Raw genomic sequence first — 17,109 nt, 5'->3', positions numbered from 1 at the left:
CCCACTGTACATCAATCCATGCTTTATTTTTACATAACTGCCCATCTAATTGTGCTAATATACTTAACGTATTATTTTTCTGCCCTTGTACAATTTTCCTGTAATGTTGCAGAGTGCACACGTTGCTCATTTGCACGGAATGACTGCACTCAACCTTTTTTACTGTTTATGTTCCTAATTTGAACCGCTTAGTTTGTCCACATAGGTTTGTGTATAACTTTGCACGTTTTTTTGGTCTTCTTTGAAATGACGAGATGTAATTTTTTTTTATTTGTCCACTCTTTTTTGTTTCATACCTACATTATCGTCTTTCTGTGTACTTGGCATTTTATTTCCTCTTATGGTGCATGCAAAATCTCGCTGTTTCTAACCTTCACCTATTGGTACATTTGGACATTAGTAACATATTATTAAAATGTCAAATTTGAGCAAGTACTTTTGTGTACCACTTTGCACAGTTTCGATTTGATCTTTTAAAAAATGTTGGTTCAGGTTGGTTACTGACACTTATTTTTTGTAACTTTTCCCGATTAGGTATATTGTGCCGTACTGTGCGTGCCATGGTTTTCAAATCCCGAGTGAGGGCTTCTTCGGACGGCAAATACAACTGCTGGTGAGCAGTTGCCTGTCCATAACAATAATGTGGAATGACACTGTAAGCCCGCTTTGTCCGTTCGCTGAACTCATTATTCAGAGCAACGTGACATCATTCATGGTGCTGTAGGCTATACGTCATGACGACTTTTGGGAAATAACTGTGGAAACAAGGCGACTGCTTCAACGAAGACCCCAAAATGTTTGTTTGCACAAAACAAATGGCCTCCTTATCTTCAACGTTTACAATGTCTTCCTAACTAGCATTGTAATCATTGCATTGCTTATGCGATTATTCCGATGGTCTCTGCAAGTTTGTTATTAAATAAATCTAGTTTGTAACCTGTAAAATGGTCATGTGTTCTTTACCATTCCTCTGTTTTATTTGCAAATATAATTTATTAGCTTGTACGTCGCTGAATGTTTATTTACAGTTTCTGTGTCACGCCACGTTCTTGTGCTTTTTGCAACCTACAATGGAAAGGGAAGAGGGCCTATGTATGCAATACCGCCTTCGCTTTCTATGGCGGCCATCTTGAAAGAGGATTTTGTTTTGTGATCCTTACTGCCAAAGTCGCCTGGGATTACATTACTGCATTCGTAATTTAGACTATTGCTGGCAAAGATTATTGTGCCTATGTACTTTATAGAGAAATAAGGAGTCCGTGAAGTGTATTCAGGTTTTATTTATTTTTTCAATTATACTGTGAAAGGTCATTGTTAACCAATTATTAACTTTGTTTATGGGTCATGTCATCAGTGATGTCATCATTGATATTTGTGATGTCATCTTTGATGTCCTGGGTGTTAGTCTTAGCAATGCACATAGATGGTGCGAGTTGTGGTTGCTTAGCTTATTATAATGGGGGAAAGTGCAGTGGTGTTTGGTTGCACTGTGAAGTATAACATTCTTTTAGTTACATTTTTTTACTGAATGCACATATATATTTATGGCAGGGAAGGAAAAGAAAGGGGCTAAACAAGTGATGCCATCATTGATGTCAGCAGTGACATTTCAAATTGATAAAAATACAAATGTAAAAAACAGTTACGGTTACTGCCTACAAAATATTGAAACATACATTGTATAGCATTCTACTTTAAAACCATCAATGATGTCACCCTTAACCCACCCTACATTTGATTAATAATGTTTTTTTCTTGTTGATGTTTTGAAGTGTGTTCATTTTTTGGCTTATTTCTTTGTGTATGTGAAGTTTTTTTTAACGTATGTGTTTCATTAGCATCCATTAAAATAGATGTGTCATTGTTTTGTTTCTTTATTGTAAAAGTGCAGATGTTTGGGTTTTCTTTTCATTGTGTGTGAGTTGCAGGCCAGGACGGTTCGGAAAAAGGGCGTCATAGTAGTACAATTCTTGTGTGGTTCTTTGTGCAAATGTTAACTGAAATGTGCATGCTTGATTGCTTATAATGGAGGGTGTTTTTAATGTGAATGATAACAAAATGCAACAGATTTATTCTACAGATTGGTAGAGATGTTTTTCTGCATTTTATGACACTTTGTAGGGTGAGTTAGGGTTGCGCCATTGGTAGTTTTAAAGTCATTTCTTTTTGTGTTTGTATCATGCTATACTTCTTTTCTTGTTAGAGGCTTCTTTGAACCTTAACGTCGGTGTTGTCATTGTAGGTTTTCATTTTTCAAAGGTGGTACAATTGTATATCTTTATTTTTCTTAATAGAAAAATGTGTGAAGGACTGTGGCAAAGATGAGGGGTACCGGGGATATTGAGGTGCTGTCCCGTAGATGAGGGATACTGGCTGGGGTTAATGAGAGACTGTGTTGAGGGTGGAACTGCAGGGGTCAATGAGGGACTGTGATAATGCAGAGGGATGGTGGAGTAAGGTTACTGAGGTACGCTGAAGGGAGTGCAACCAGGATGCATGATGGAGGGGCAATGAAGGACTATGACGAGTATGAGGGATACCAAAACTGTGACGAGGATAAAGGGTGTCGGGGTATCAGAAACTAGGGGATACGACAATGAGGGATGCCGATTCAAGGGTAGCGAGGGACCATGATGAGGAGGGGTGATGCAGGTGTAACAAGGGTCTGCGATTAGAAGGATAGAAGCTGTGGTAAAGTGGGACTGTGAGGAGGATGAATGATGCAGTGGTAATGAGGGACTGTGTCGATGTTGGGAGATGAAGTGGTCATCAGGGACTGTGACACGGATGAATGATGCAGCGGTAATGAGGGACTGTGCCGATGTTGGGAGATGAAGTGGTCATCAGGGACTGTGACACGGATGAATGATGCAGCGGTAATGAGGGACTGTGTCGATGTTGGGAGATGAAGTGGTCATCAGGGACAGTGACGAGGGTGAGGGATGCAGCGATAATGAGGGACTGTGTCAATGTTGGGAGATGAAGTGGTCATCAGGGACAGTGACGAGGGTGAGGGATGCAGCGATAATGAGGGACTGTGTCGAGGGTGGGAGATGAATGGTAATCAGGGACAGTGACGAGGGTGAGGGATGCAGCGATAATGAGGGACTGTGTCGATGTTGGGAGATGAAGTGGTCATCAGGGACAGTGACGAGGGTGAGGGATGCAGCGATAATGAGGGACTGTGTCGATGTTGGGAGATGAAGTGGTCATCAGGGAAAGTGACGAGGGTGAGGGATGCAGCGGTAATGAGGGACTGTGTTGATGTTGGGAGATGAAGTGGTCATCAGGGACAGTGACGAGGGTGAGGGATGCAGCGGTAATTAGGGACTGTGTCGATGTTGGGAGATGAAGTGGTGGTCATCAGGGACAGTGACGAGAGTGAGGGATGCAGCGGTAATGAGGGACTGTGTCAATGTTGGGAGATGAAGTGGTCATCAGGGACAGTGAAGAGGGTGAGGGATGCAGCGATAATGAGGGACTGTGTCGAGGGTGGGAGATGAATGGTAATCAGGGACAGTGACGAGGGTGAGGGATGCAGCGATAATGAGGGACTGTGTCGATGTTGGGAGATGAAGTGGTCATCAGGGACAGTGACGAGGGTGAGGGATGCAGCGATAATGAGGGACTGTGTCAATGTTGGGAGATGAAGTGGTCATCAGGGACAGTGAAGAGGGTGAGGGATGCAGCGATAATGAGGGACTGTGTCGAGGGTGGGAGATGAATGGTAATCAGGGACAGTGACGAGGGTGAGGGATGCAGCGATAATGAGGGACTGTGTCGATGTTGGGAGATGAAGTGGTCATCAGGGACAGTGACGAGGGTGAGGGATGCAGCGATAATGAGGGACTGTGTCGATGTTGGGAGATGAAGTGGTCTTCAGGGACAGTGACGAGGGTGAGGGATGCAGCGATAATGAGGGACTGTGTCAATGTTGGGAGATGAAGTGGTCATCAGGGACAGTGAAGAGGGTGAGGGATGCAGCGATAATGAGGGACTGTGTCGAGGGTGGGAGATGAATGGTAATCAGGGACAGTGACGAGGGTGAGGGATGCAGCGATAATGAGGGACTGTGTCGATGTTGGGAGATGAAGTGGTCATCAGGGACAGTGACGAGGGTGAGGGATGCAGCGATAATGAGGGACTGTGTCGATGTTGGGAGATGAAGTGGTCTTCAGGGACAGTGACGAGGGTGAGGGATGCAGCGATAATGAGGGACTGTGTCAATGTTGGGAGATGAAGTGGTCATCAGGGACAGTGAAGAGGGTGAGGGATGCAGCGATAATGAGGGACTGTGTCGAGGGTGGGAGATGAATGGTAATCAGGGACAGTGACGAGGGTGAGGGATGCAGCGATAATGAGGGACTGTGTCGAGGGTGGGAGATGAATGGTAATCAGGGACAGTGACGAGGGTGAGGGATGCAGCGATAATGAGGGACTGTGTCGATGTTGGGAGATGAAGTGGTCATCAGGGACAGTGACGAGGGTGAGGGATGCAGCGGTAATTAGGGACTGTGTCGATGTTGGGAGATGAAGTGGTCTTCAGGGACAGTGACGAGGGTGAGGGATGCAGCGATAATGAGGGACTCCGATGAGGATTGCATTGGTAATGAGGGCCTGTGACAGGGACGAAGGAAAAGGGGTAATGAGTGACTGTGACAAGGATGAGTGTTGCAGGGGTAACGGGGGACTGTGGTGAGGATGAGGGATGTGGTGGTAATAAGGTACTCTGAAGAGGCTAAGGGATTCAGAGGTAATGAGGGACTGTGATGAGAATGGGTTTTGTGGGGGTAATGAGGGACTGTGATTAGGATGAGGGATGCTGGGTGATGACAAATTGTGACGAGGATAAGGATTTTCAGGGTGAAGAAGGAACTGTGACGAGCATGAGGATTGCAGGGTTAATGGGGGTCTGTGATGGTGTGAGAGATTGACTGTGCTGAAGATGGGTAATGACTGATAAGGATGCGGGGTGGACTGTGACGAGAATGGGCGATGCTGGGTAAGGATAATGAGGTACCATGACGAGGATGGGGGGTGGACTGTGATGAGAATGGGCGATGCTGGATAAGGATAATGAAGTACTGTGATAAAGAGGAGAGCGGCCGGGTATCGGTAGTGCCCTTTTCTTGGTAATCGCTGAATGCTCTTATATGATATTATGAACGTTCAGCTTAATTTAGATCGCAAGTTTAATACTAAGTGTTGCATAGACATCTTGAGTGCAATGTATTATGAATCGTGAAGTGCCTGAAGGCATCTCAGGCACCCTTTCATTTCATAATGGCTCCACCACTAGCCATACACGATGGAGAGCTAGATGCAAAGACTTGTTCAAAGTGTTCAGACAGTGGCTCCAAAATACTTCATCCTTTATACTCTCGTAATTACTCACAAAGGATCCCAATAGTGTCACGTAGAGAGAACCATTTGGTCGACCTTCAGTTAGGATGTGGCGTGTAGTCTCCACTTTACTCTTAATTTTACAAGTGTGGCACGTTGGATCCACTTTGGCCGTTGTTCGAGGGGTGCCTACATTTGGGAGTACAGGTAATTTTATCAATCTCAACAGTGAAATAAACCTTCAGAGAGCAGGTGATGAGTAGAACATTAGGTAACCTTGTGGAGTTTTAAAAACACTATATTACATATTTAATTTCTTTATCGCTGCTCAATTTTTCCATATGTTCATAATTTTGGGCCCAGTCCCACCTTTGCAACACATTCTTTCTGTAAAATGTGATATTCAGATCCCCAATCAGGTTTCCAAGACATATCAGTAAAGACTGAGTAGATCGATTGTATATACTTATCATTATAATTGGTTATTTATAATATGCTTAATACCGTAGTCCAGAACCGGGATTCGAACCTGTGTTGCTCTGCATCATCTTGCTTCCAAGATGAGCGTGTGGCCACTGAGCTGTACTACGCATGCCGATCACACCTATCAATGCTGTTTCCTAATAATTTTAATAAATAATGGACAAGTGGGGGCACTCTTGGATTTAATAAAAAGTAAGCATCTCCTTTTTAATGCCCAGCTCGAGTTTAATTAATTGCCTCAACGGACGTACTTGGGCCAAGATTTAATATCCGCCGCCAGAACTTTCCCTCTATGACTTTCAGCCAGCCAAGATCACTCATACACAGCGCCTCAAGGCCATATACAGTGGTGGCACAGAAACACATTTTGTATAGCAATAAAACTCATTTCAAGTTGAATCCAACATGCATTTGCTAGATTTTGCTATCATAGAAGTTAATACTACAGCTTTTCTTCGCTTATCCGTAATAACGGCAGCATAGTCGCCTTTTGCGGAGCACTCAATCCCAAAATATTTAAATTTTGTAACTTTTTCAGTGTGGTTCCCATCAATCAGTACTTTAAGAGTAGAAATTTCTTTGTACGTTAAAATGCATTCATTTTGTTTTTCTCGTAGTTAATTCGCAGACCATTAATTTTTGCATATCTCTGTAGTTCATTTAACGAGTTTCTAATCCCTGTGCAAGTCCGGTCACACAGGACCAGGTCATCTCCATATTTAACACAGTATACAACTGTGCCCTGAAACTGATGTAAATAACCCTCAATGCCTTCGGAAGGTCGGCCATATAAATATTGAACAGGAGCGGAGTCAGCACGCAGCCCTGCTTAACCCCTATAGAGGTCATGACAGGGCATGAGATGGCCCATATTGCCCAGCCTAACTTGCACCTTGGTGTTTTTGTAGAGACCTCGTACCACTCTCAGGAGACCGTCCGGGCATCCATAACTCTCCATCTTTGCCCATAGTATACTTCTAACAACGGCATTGAACGCCGCACTTAAGTCGACCATGGCTGTGTGCAGATATGGGCAATATTTGGCTTTAGTGTGCTGTATAAGGTCATCAATGAGCCTAATAGAAAGTGTTGTGCTAGAACGCACCCTGAAACCCGTTTGGAAATCCTCCAGGGGGTTAGCAGACTTCACCCACTTGAAGATCTCGTCCAGTAGCAAAACAAATTCCTGCTACGTCTAATATCGCAAGTAATCTAAAGTTCGATGGTTCAATACGCTTCCCCTTTTTATAAATGGGGACTATAAAAGATCTGCGCCATGATTGCGGGATTTCGCCACTACTATTTACTTTAGTGAATAGGTCGTATAATATTTCTGCCCACCATTCGGGAGATTGTTTTAGTGCCGCATTGGCGAGACCGTTTGGGCCAGGTACCCTAGAGTATTTTAACTTGCCTATTTTATTTTGAATTTCCATGAGGTCGAACAATAGGGTAAAACTATCCCCTCTACTTCCCGGGGAATCTCACGATCATCCTTGCTAAAGAAGGTATTATTAATGTAGGTTACCCATTCATTCTCACTAGTTATACAAGTCACTAGTTGTTCCTTATTGATTTTCGCACTACTTGGCAGCTTCCACATTGTTCCTGTATCCTTCATTGTGGATAGTGCTACTAATTATTGCCAATATCCACATCTACCAGAGAACTTCCAACATTTCACCCAATTTTAATAACTACTAGTTATTGTCTGTATTACCCTAGGGTCATAATTAGGATCTTTTTTTTATCATTCCCACTTCCCTTCTCATGGCTCTCTTTGCATCCCCAACTTGTGTATCGTACTGGTGGGTGGTGCTTTCACGTGTGAAAATTAAGGAGTATTTGTTAATTGCAATACTAGACATGTTCTTTTTGATTCATGCTTCAAACTCGTCTGGACTAACATTTTTTAAAGAGCCCAAATTTAGTTCAGTATCAGCCATAGCAAGGTTAGCCTGTTACCACCAAAGTTAATCATCAAATCGCCAATACCTGTAGGTGTGGTGAATGTGTTCTCATTTTCTAATGCCAAAGTTAGCGGTGTATGGTTCCATGTTATAATATCCCAGCTAAAATGTCCCCGGAATAAAAGAATTGTTGTTTTGTGCAGAGACATTATTACATTGAACATGCGAGGGACAACGCCACAACCCCGTTTTTTTTTTTTTTTTAAATGGGAGCAGGGGATATCGCCGCAACCCGTCCTCATTCAAAATGTCACCATATATAATGTCGCCAATGGCTTTACACGGCAACGCTGTGTATGGGGACATTATGTATGGGGACAGTATTACCTGAACCCGCGGCACATGATCACTATACACCTTTTCTTTAATAGATAGCTTCCTAATAAAAGGTATTAATGATGTGTGTGAAAATAGAAAATCAATGGTTGCAATTTTAATTCCACTCCTCCAAGTCATTTTTCCTGGATGAGTGCCCGTTACCCTACCGTTTAGCATTTGACACCCCCAATTTGCAAGGAAATTGCTCCAAAGAGTGCCCGGCTCTGTTGTCCGAATCTGTTCCATTGTATCCTCTCTGTTCACACAACTAGTTTCCATAATCTCCTGTTGGCATTTACATCCAGCATTAAACCTCCCCCCTGCAATCACTCAAGCACCCCAACCGCATCGATATCTCCAAGTAGCTCCGAGAGATTTTCCATTATGTTCTCGGTATGCAAAAGCCTCCTGGAGGATCATAGATGTTAATTATGCTCATGCTAGTTTAGGAAAGTTGGCTTTTACTGCTAAGACTAATGTGTCTTCAGGATAGTGATCAATCTTTGATCCAATAAAATAATTGTTTACCCCTATGATTGATACTCCATAGGGCCACTCCCTTTTCCCCTTTTTTTGCTAATGTTTGAAATATTTGGAAACCATCTATATAAATTGCAAACGAAAGCCAACTTTCCTGCAATAGGAAAATGGCATTTTCCATCAGCCCCTTCAATGACCCATCAGCGAATAATAAGTGTGAGAATCCTCTGGTGTTCCAGGAGCATAACGTCCAAGTTCAGTTATTTAAATTGCCATTTGGGGTCTTTGATTAAATGAGCCATCTTAATCAGCCAAAAAGATTATTCTAGTGGGTTGGATACATCTTCTTTTATCCCCAGAGTTAGTACCACAGACTTTGGCATATTCGATGATGCTACCTACGTCAGCTACTCCTGGTTGTTTATTGTCTGTTTTCTCGACTGGGTCGAGTTCATATCCCATCTCTTGACACCTATTTTTATAAGACCTAATCAGATCCGCTGTTTCAGTAGCGCTGCAATGGATTCGGCTGACTAGATGGTTAAGACCTTTTCACTGGTTCGATGAATTGAAAGTCCTTGGAGTCTAAGATTCGTAAGGGTAGCAATGAGTCTCACAATCCCTAAAAAGTCAACTGCTAATGTGGGTTCTGCCCGCTATAAGCCGTGTGCCAGTTTCTTAATAATGAAGGTTGGACCTGCATTTATATCCGTAACTGGGTGTTCGATCTTATTCCTATTCAGAAGTGTGGTTACCAAGGTTGGGATTGGATCTCTTGCTATATCCCTCTTCATTTGAGTATTGGCCCTGCCAGGCAAAGGCACAAGGGATTGAGTCAAACTTATCTTTGAGTCTTCTTGCCTTTTATTGCTCTGTGTGTCTTTAAGTAGCCAGCTAGTAAGGAGTCCTTTATTTTTAATAGTTTTCTTCTTTTTCCTATTTACTTTGTTTGTCCCCATCCTAGTGTGCAATGCTGTCACCACTGAATTTTCTACAACAGCCATTTTTTCATCTGCCCACTTTTTTATGTTGTTCTCATTAGTTCCATCTATATTTAGTTTCTTTCTTTGTTTCTGCAGTCTCCTCTGACGTCTAGTAAGATACATCATTGAGCCCCCGTTTACTAACCCTAAAAACACACCCCAAATGTTTCCTGAAAAAATGTAACCCTTTATCCCACCCTAAAATGCATTCAATATGAAGGTTTTCATTATAAAATACTCGTGATATGTGTATTCACTTTAACGGATTTGATATACACACTGCCCTTGAGCGCTCATTGTGTTAGAAGACTACTTTTCCTATAAGGAGCGTTGTTACATAGGTTATGGTTATTTTGTTTTGCTCTGACTTTGCGAGGCATACTGCGTTGTTTGTTTTCTTTATTTTATTTTATTTTACTCTGGCACTTATAGTTGCAGGAAAATAGGAGAACAATGTGACCGCTACAAGCAATACAACAAATGTTCTAATATCAAAATGTTGTCAGGGCTATCAACGCTATGAAATTAGCAATTCAGGCTGCAATTGTGGGTTATTACCAAATGTTGAATATCAGCAGCAAAAGAGAGAATATTTGACTTTTCCGTGTTGTCGGATTATTTGTTGATGTTTCACCACCGTATACGTGACAAGAAATTAGTTTTCTGCTTATGTGTATGCTTCTGATTGTTCATAGCATTAAACATTACAAGTGCTGTGCACATATCAAAAATATAGACCAATCCCCTTTTCTTACAACTTAATATCTCTAGTTTGGCTGGTGTGGGTTCAACATTTCAAAAACATAAACAGCATCATTGTAAAGTGTATATGTGTGTCCGAAATACAGTCAAATCACAGCAGTCGGATGTGAGAAATCACATTCTAAACTTTACATGTCCCTAAGTGTGAGGAATTCGAGCATCCACACAGTGCTCTCGTCTGGGCTTCTTGGGAATTTTATATGAAATTGAATGATGGTAGATCAACCTCCGGAAAATGTGTGGGGCTAAGCTGCATACATTTTCCTATGTTCACTGCACGACAAAAGCATAGACCTGTGTAATCTGGATGGACCAAGCCTACAGGCGCCGTCCCCCCTGTCATAATGAGTTGGGATATGACAGCCAAGAGTACACCACATCATCTCAGAAGGGAAGGGCAAAGCCCTCCTCCTGCCATTACCAGCCTAATTAACTACCAATTGCTCCATGGATCTGCCCTTTCCTTTTGTGTAAGCATTGCAGATGGTGGCAGCAATTAACATAATTAACATACTAATAGAGTATACTTCAAATAGGCCCACATGGGGCCTAGCTGCATAGTTTAACAAAGGAGGCAGGAAACCCCAACCACCTTTGATATGCACTGTGTCAACCTGAAGCCAGCTTCCGCCTCTTAGTATTAAGGGCCATGATTTGTCATGTCTGGGACTATGTGTATACAGTAAGCAACCCCCACAGGGGGACCCCATGCAGAAGGTATGAGAATGTGGGTTACAGGAGACAGAAGGTTTGTTCTCACAGCATCTTCAAGGGAGACGTGCCACTTTAATCAGGCACCACAGAGAGCTCCATTAACTAGAGAGGGACCCTTTGATCCACAATAGACAGGAAGAAGGGTGGGGCTTAGTATTACATGTTTTCACCCCTTTAGCTTTTCTGTTGCAAAGCACTCTGGTTATGACCTCATGCATACAGGAGATTGTTGGTGGGGACCCAGGATTGGTTCATTAGCGAAGGCTTAGCCTACACCAATCACTGTGGCCCATCTGGTTTTAAAACAGAGCAGAGCCCCTCTTTTTGGCAGATCATCTCAATATTTTGTAAGGATTAGCAAGAAGAACTCAACATTGGACGCTGGCTGAAGGTACAGTCTGCCGTACATCTTCTGCCAGCGAAGTAAGACCAGGACTCCCCAGACGGAAGCAGAATCCCTCCACTAAACATCTACCATGGAATAGAGAGCGAAACTGAATCCAAAGGATGCTCCAGCAGCTCCAGAACCGGTACCCAGCCAGCACACAGCATGTTCTGCTAGGCTCTTCAAGCAAGCTCCTAGAGAGTCTCTGAACCAATGACAAGGCAGCTGCCTGCAAACACTCTTCTCAGATTTGGGCCGTCCGCCATAAAGAATGACACAAGCCCAGTGAAGAAGCTAGGAGGAGTGCATCGACAAGCATCTACCAGCGTCCGCCTCAAAGGATATTTTCGAGCCAGTCAACCCCCTTGAGCTGCAAACAACTGCACCGCTGACTGTTGTTACGCCGCAGTCACGAGCTCCATCCGAGACACCTCGACCAGTGCTTCAGACCCGCCGACCAGCCCTGATACAACAATTCCTGACCCCAATCCGGCGTCTAGGCCATTCTGCAGCCGTCCGTCCAGCCTCGCTCGCCATACTGCCTGCTGCCTGATCTCCCATCTTGAGCACTGTCGTAGAAGCTGCAAAGCACCCTGAAACTGACTCTATACTGTCAAGCACAAAGAACTCTACAAGTACAAGGTACATTGTGGTCTGTCCCACTGGTCCTTTTCCGAAGGCCCCTACTGACATTTTAAGACCCATTTCTCCCTTTGTGTTGAAACCAAGTATCCTTAAACTATTGCGATGAATTCTTTTACCTACTACCCTCCTGTCAGTATCCAGCATCCCTTTTCTTTCTTTGAACACTTTCTGTCCTCTACATTCCTTTACAGGGCGGGTTGTATTTTGTAGTGTGTTAGAACTGTCTGTTGTGATAATAATAAAGTCGATATTTTTATCCAACCTTGACTGGACAGTCCCTTTTATCATTGGGTAATAATTGTATTTCGCTGTGTTGCAACTAACCAAAGATCCACAACCTGTCAGAGATAAGCCTGCTGTTCTGTCCATGTTACCAAAATTGGACAAGGAGGTTTATGATTTGCTTGTGTTTCCAATCTGTTCGGATCCCTTGTGGTGTACTAGAGGTGTGGGGCTGATGGATGGTTTAGAAACTGATATTCATCCCTGGACCACTGGTGCCCCGGGAGTTGATTCATCACACTAAGAAGATCTCTATATAACAAATTGAAAGAATGCTTTATTTGAACTTTTAATTAACGTTTGACCAATTGCATGGATCCATACCAGATTTGGTGGGGTCAATCAGATCTGTCCGGTTCAGTAGTCTGCCAAATTGTATTAAGATTTATCCACAGGTTCAAAAGATATCAGCGGAAGTATTTTTCCATTTTAACCTTCAATAAACGATGTAACCTATAATATATGTACTGCTCATGTTCTCCTGTGCCCCGAAGAAATGTCTGAATGTAGAATTTGTGTCCATGGCTAATTGTAAATGATCTGTTTCCTGCAATGTTTTAATTAAGATTTTAAGTGGGTTATTGGTGATTGTTTCTACTACACTTTTGTTAATGAAGAAATTTAACAAAATTCTCATGAGGGAGAGCGGAAACAAGGTGCGGGCTAGGATAGCACACTGACACAAAGATTGATGGAAGACCTACGCATTAAGACCGATGGTTATGATCAGTTGACAGGTGCTGAGGTAATATGAGTACGGAATTGAGTTGTAGAGAGGAGATGTGGCGCATTGTGTTATGATGGACTAGTAGATTAAGTTACAGTAGGAACCTTGACAACTATGACTTGCACTATGCACTTTATTTTTAACTGAATATGCTGCTATTGCACCTGGCACTTTGGACTCATTGGAATATGCTGCTAGAGCACTAAGTGTGGCGCTGCCCGATGACTGGGCGCGCACGCGGCGGCATAACGTTGCACGCCGCCGCATGCAACATAAATAAACGGGGCGTTCCCGGCCGCGTCAGAGCGACCGGGAAGCCCGAACCTAGAAGGACGTGTCCGTGTGAGTCCTTCGGTGCTGGGGCTTGCGGCGATGCGCAGGGGGGCGCCAGCAACCCTCAACAGTGGCGACGAGTGGGGGAAACGATGCCCAGGCCCGGCGGTGACTATGCATATAATTTTTTCACCGAAACGAAGTCGGATTGAAAACTTCATTTCACGCCGCGGGTAGTGCGTTACCCACGCGGCTGGCGGCCATTTTGTCAAATGGCTGTGGGACTTCACGAAGCTCCGGTTTGGGCTCTGAAGCGGCCGCAGGCCTAATTTTTGGAACTCTTGATTGCAGGCAGGCATACCTGCATGCACATATGCCTGAAGAGGATTTTTGCCATTTCCTTGGGTCTTCTACGTCGAGTGAAAGCAAGAAGGAGTGCCATAATGTCTGAGTTTGTATAGCCCACGCATTTTCTTCTTCCAATTTTTGGAGCAGCTGAAGGCTGGGGAGGGGCCTTCTTCATCCTCTTCATCATCAGACTGGTGGCCCCACTGATCTTCATCCTCTTCATCATCACAGAGGTGTGGTGCAACAGCTGTTTTCCCCATTGGTGCTGGCTAGAGGTTTTTGGACCGGATGTTTGAGTTGCGGCCCCTGTCTTCCACCCTGGGGTGCCTGTGCGCTTCAACTGATGAGCGATACTGAGGACCAGGTCGGAGCGGCGGTGCAGCAGCCTCCACGTGCGCCAGCAGCACCTCCAGTTTTGCAGCATCCAGTGCAGTCGCCACAGCAGCCTCCGGTGGGTCAGGCAGGTCTTCAGGGTCCTCTACTTCCAGCGCAGCCTATGGCAGCACCTGTTGTTCAGCAGTTTCTCCCCGTTATGGCCCAGGTACGTGCACATGCGGCTCTGCAGTCCATCGCCAAGTTTGATGTATCGGGCCCACCTTCCAGTTTGGGGCCCAGATGGAGGTGGTGGGTGGACCGCCTGGACATGTACTTTCGGGCTGCCCAGGTGGTGGATGATGATACCCGGCTGGCAACCATGCTGTACTCGGCAGGTCCATCTGTCCAGGAGACTTTTGAATCGCTTCCGCCTGGGGATGGATCTTATGACCAGGCGAAGGCCGCTCTGCAGGCCTACTTCCTGCCTCTCGCCAATGCAGATTATGAACGTTTTGTCATGCTCTCTGCTAAACAGAAAGACGATGAGACTCTGGATACTTTCTACGGGCGCCTAAAACGTCTCTCGCTGGCTTGCGCTTGGGGTGATGCGGAGGACATGATCAGGACGATGCCGATCCAAGCTTGTTCATCGGGCAAACTAAGGCGCCAGGTGCTCAGGGAGCCTGGAATTACGCTTCAGCGCATCCTTGAACTGGGGAGGTGCCATGAGGTGTCGGAGGCGAGGGCAGCTAGAATGGAGGCCGGGTCGCGCCCCATCACGACCGAAGAGGTATGTTCGATGTGGCGAGGTGGCAGGGGCACCCGAAGACCTGGCGGCGGTCCCCGGGATCGATCCGGGAGGGCAGGAGAAATCTGCCAAAAGTGTGGGTATGACCTGTCCCACCCTGCTGAATGCCCTGCGGCTGGAAAGACCTGTGGACGGTGTGGGCTACCCGATCATTTCTCGAGAGTATGCAAGGCAGCAATGCCGGTATTGGTACCGAGGGGCCCGGAGCGGTCCAGTTTCAATCGCCAGGGTCGACCATCCAACGTCGCTCAGGTGGATCAGACTGAGGAGGATGCCTAGGTGGAGGAAGCGGAAGAAGAAGACGAAGAGAACGTCTTCTTTGTCTCGAGTGTGGGGATCCTGAAAAGCAAGAACAGGAGACAGCCAAGGTGTGTGGTCGAGGTGAACCGGTCTCCAGTCCCCGTCCTCGTGGACACTGGGGCGTCGGTGAGTGTAATGGCCCGTGGACACTATGATGCCATAGACCAGCCCCCCCAAGCTGGCTACTCCCAAGGCCCGCATCTTCGCCTTTGGTGGTGTTGACCCCATTCCTCTGGACGGTGTGTTCATGGCAAAAGTGGAACATGAGGGCTCCCAAATCACTCCACGATTCTACGTGACGCCTGTGAGCACCAGCACGCTGTTAAGTTGTGCTGCAGCAGAGGCTCTTGGTATTGTTAGCTTTGCATACTCTGTCTATTTAGAGGACATTAAAGACCTGCTCGAGAAGTATGACGCACTTTTCAAGGGGATCGGGCAGATGGCCGATGACCCATTGAGGTTACACATTGATGAGTCGGTGCAGCCCATTGCCCTGAAACATCGAAGGGTGCCGTTCCACCTCCGTGACCTTGTCGAAAAGGAGTTGGACAATTTGGTCAATCTTGACATTATAGAAAAGGTGGAAGGCCCGACGCCCTGGGTGTCCCCGATAGTGGTGGCACGGAAGCCTAAACAACCCGATGCTGTGAGAATCTGCATCGACATCAGGCTCCCAAACAAGGTCATTAAGAGAGAGAGACCCCTCACCCCGACAATCGATGACATCATTGCGGAGGTACAGGGCGCTCGTTTCTTTTCAAAACTGGACCTTCGAGCAGGCTATCACCAGGTTGTCCTCCACCCCGAGTCGAGGTACATTACCACCTTCACGACACACCGAGGGCTATACCGCTATAAGAGACTGAGTTTTGGTGTGTCCTCGGAGGCGGAGGTGTTCCAGAACATTATTCGGGGCACCCTGGCTGATCTACAGGGCGTTCTGAACATAAGCGACAACATCCTGGTGTTTGCAAGAACAGAGGTGGACCACCTGAGGCGGTTGGCGAAGACGTTCAGAAGACTACAATCTTTGGGACTCACCCTCCACAAAGAGAATTGTGAATTTCTCCGACCATCGACAGAATTCTTTGGATTTGTATTCAAAGAAGGGGGGGTGTCTCCAGATCCCCGGAAGGTGCAGGACATAAAGAAGGCGCAGTCTCCGGAGTCAGTGTCTGAGGTGCAAAGTTTCCTGGGCATGGTTACATACTGTGGGCGGTTCATTAAAAATCTGGCCTCCAGATCGGAGCCGCTCAGGGCACTGACCAGGAAGGATGTCATCTGGAATTGGGGCCCGCTAGAACAGGCGGCTTTTGAGGACATAAAGGTTGCCCTGGCGGCTGAACACACCATGTCGTTCTTCGATCCAGCACTACCATCAGAGATCATTGTTGACGCCAGCCCTTTCGGCCTGGGCGCTGTGTTGACACAAATTGACAGTGGTGGGGGCGTCCGCCCGGTGGCATATGCCAGCAAGGCCCTGTCCGATGCGGAGCAGCGATACTCGCAGATCGAGCGTGAAGCACTGGCAGTGCTGTGGGGATGCTGGCATTTCCGGCTCTACGTCCTCGGACGCCCGGTGACGGTGGTGACAGACCACAAGCCGCTGCTTCCCATCCTAGCAGGGTCGTCATCCAAGCCACCGGGACGCATTGAGAGGTGGATGCTCACCCTTTTGGAGTATGGAGTCACCTCGGTATACCGGCCAGGGGCGAACAACGCTGCTGACTATCTCTCCAGGCACCCTGGGGCAAACTCAGGCGATGTCCAGGACGCCTGTGCAGAAGAAGCAGAAGAGCACGTCCGCGTGGTGGTGGAGGCAGCCACGCCAAATGCCATGCCTCTCCAGGAGCTGGATGCAGCTGCAGCGCAAGATGAGTGCTTCCAGATCCTAAGGCACTCAATGCAACAGGGCTCGTGGAAGTCGGTGCTGGAGGCTCTGGCGGGGCGCACCCAGGAGGCCAGAACCGGAC

Source organism: Ambystoma mexicanum, chromosome 10 (assembly GCF_040938575.1).
Source record: "Ambystoma mexicanum isolate Mex_15411 chromosome 10, UKY_AmexF1_1, whole genome shotgun sequence".
In the NCBI taxonomy this organism is placed as follows: Eukaryota; Metazoa; Chordata; class Amphibia; order Caudata; family Ambystomatidae; genus Ambystoma; species Ambystoma mexicanum.
Note: the sequence above shows the minus strand (reverse complement) of the source record.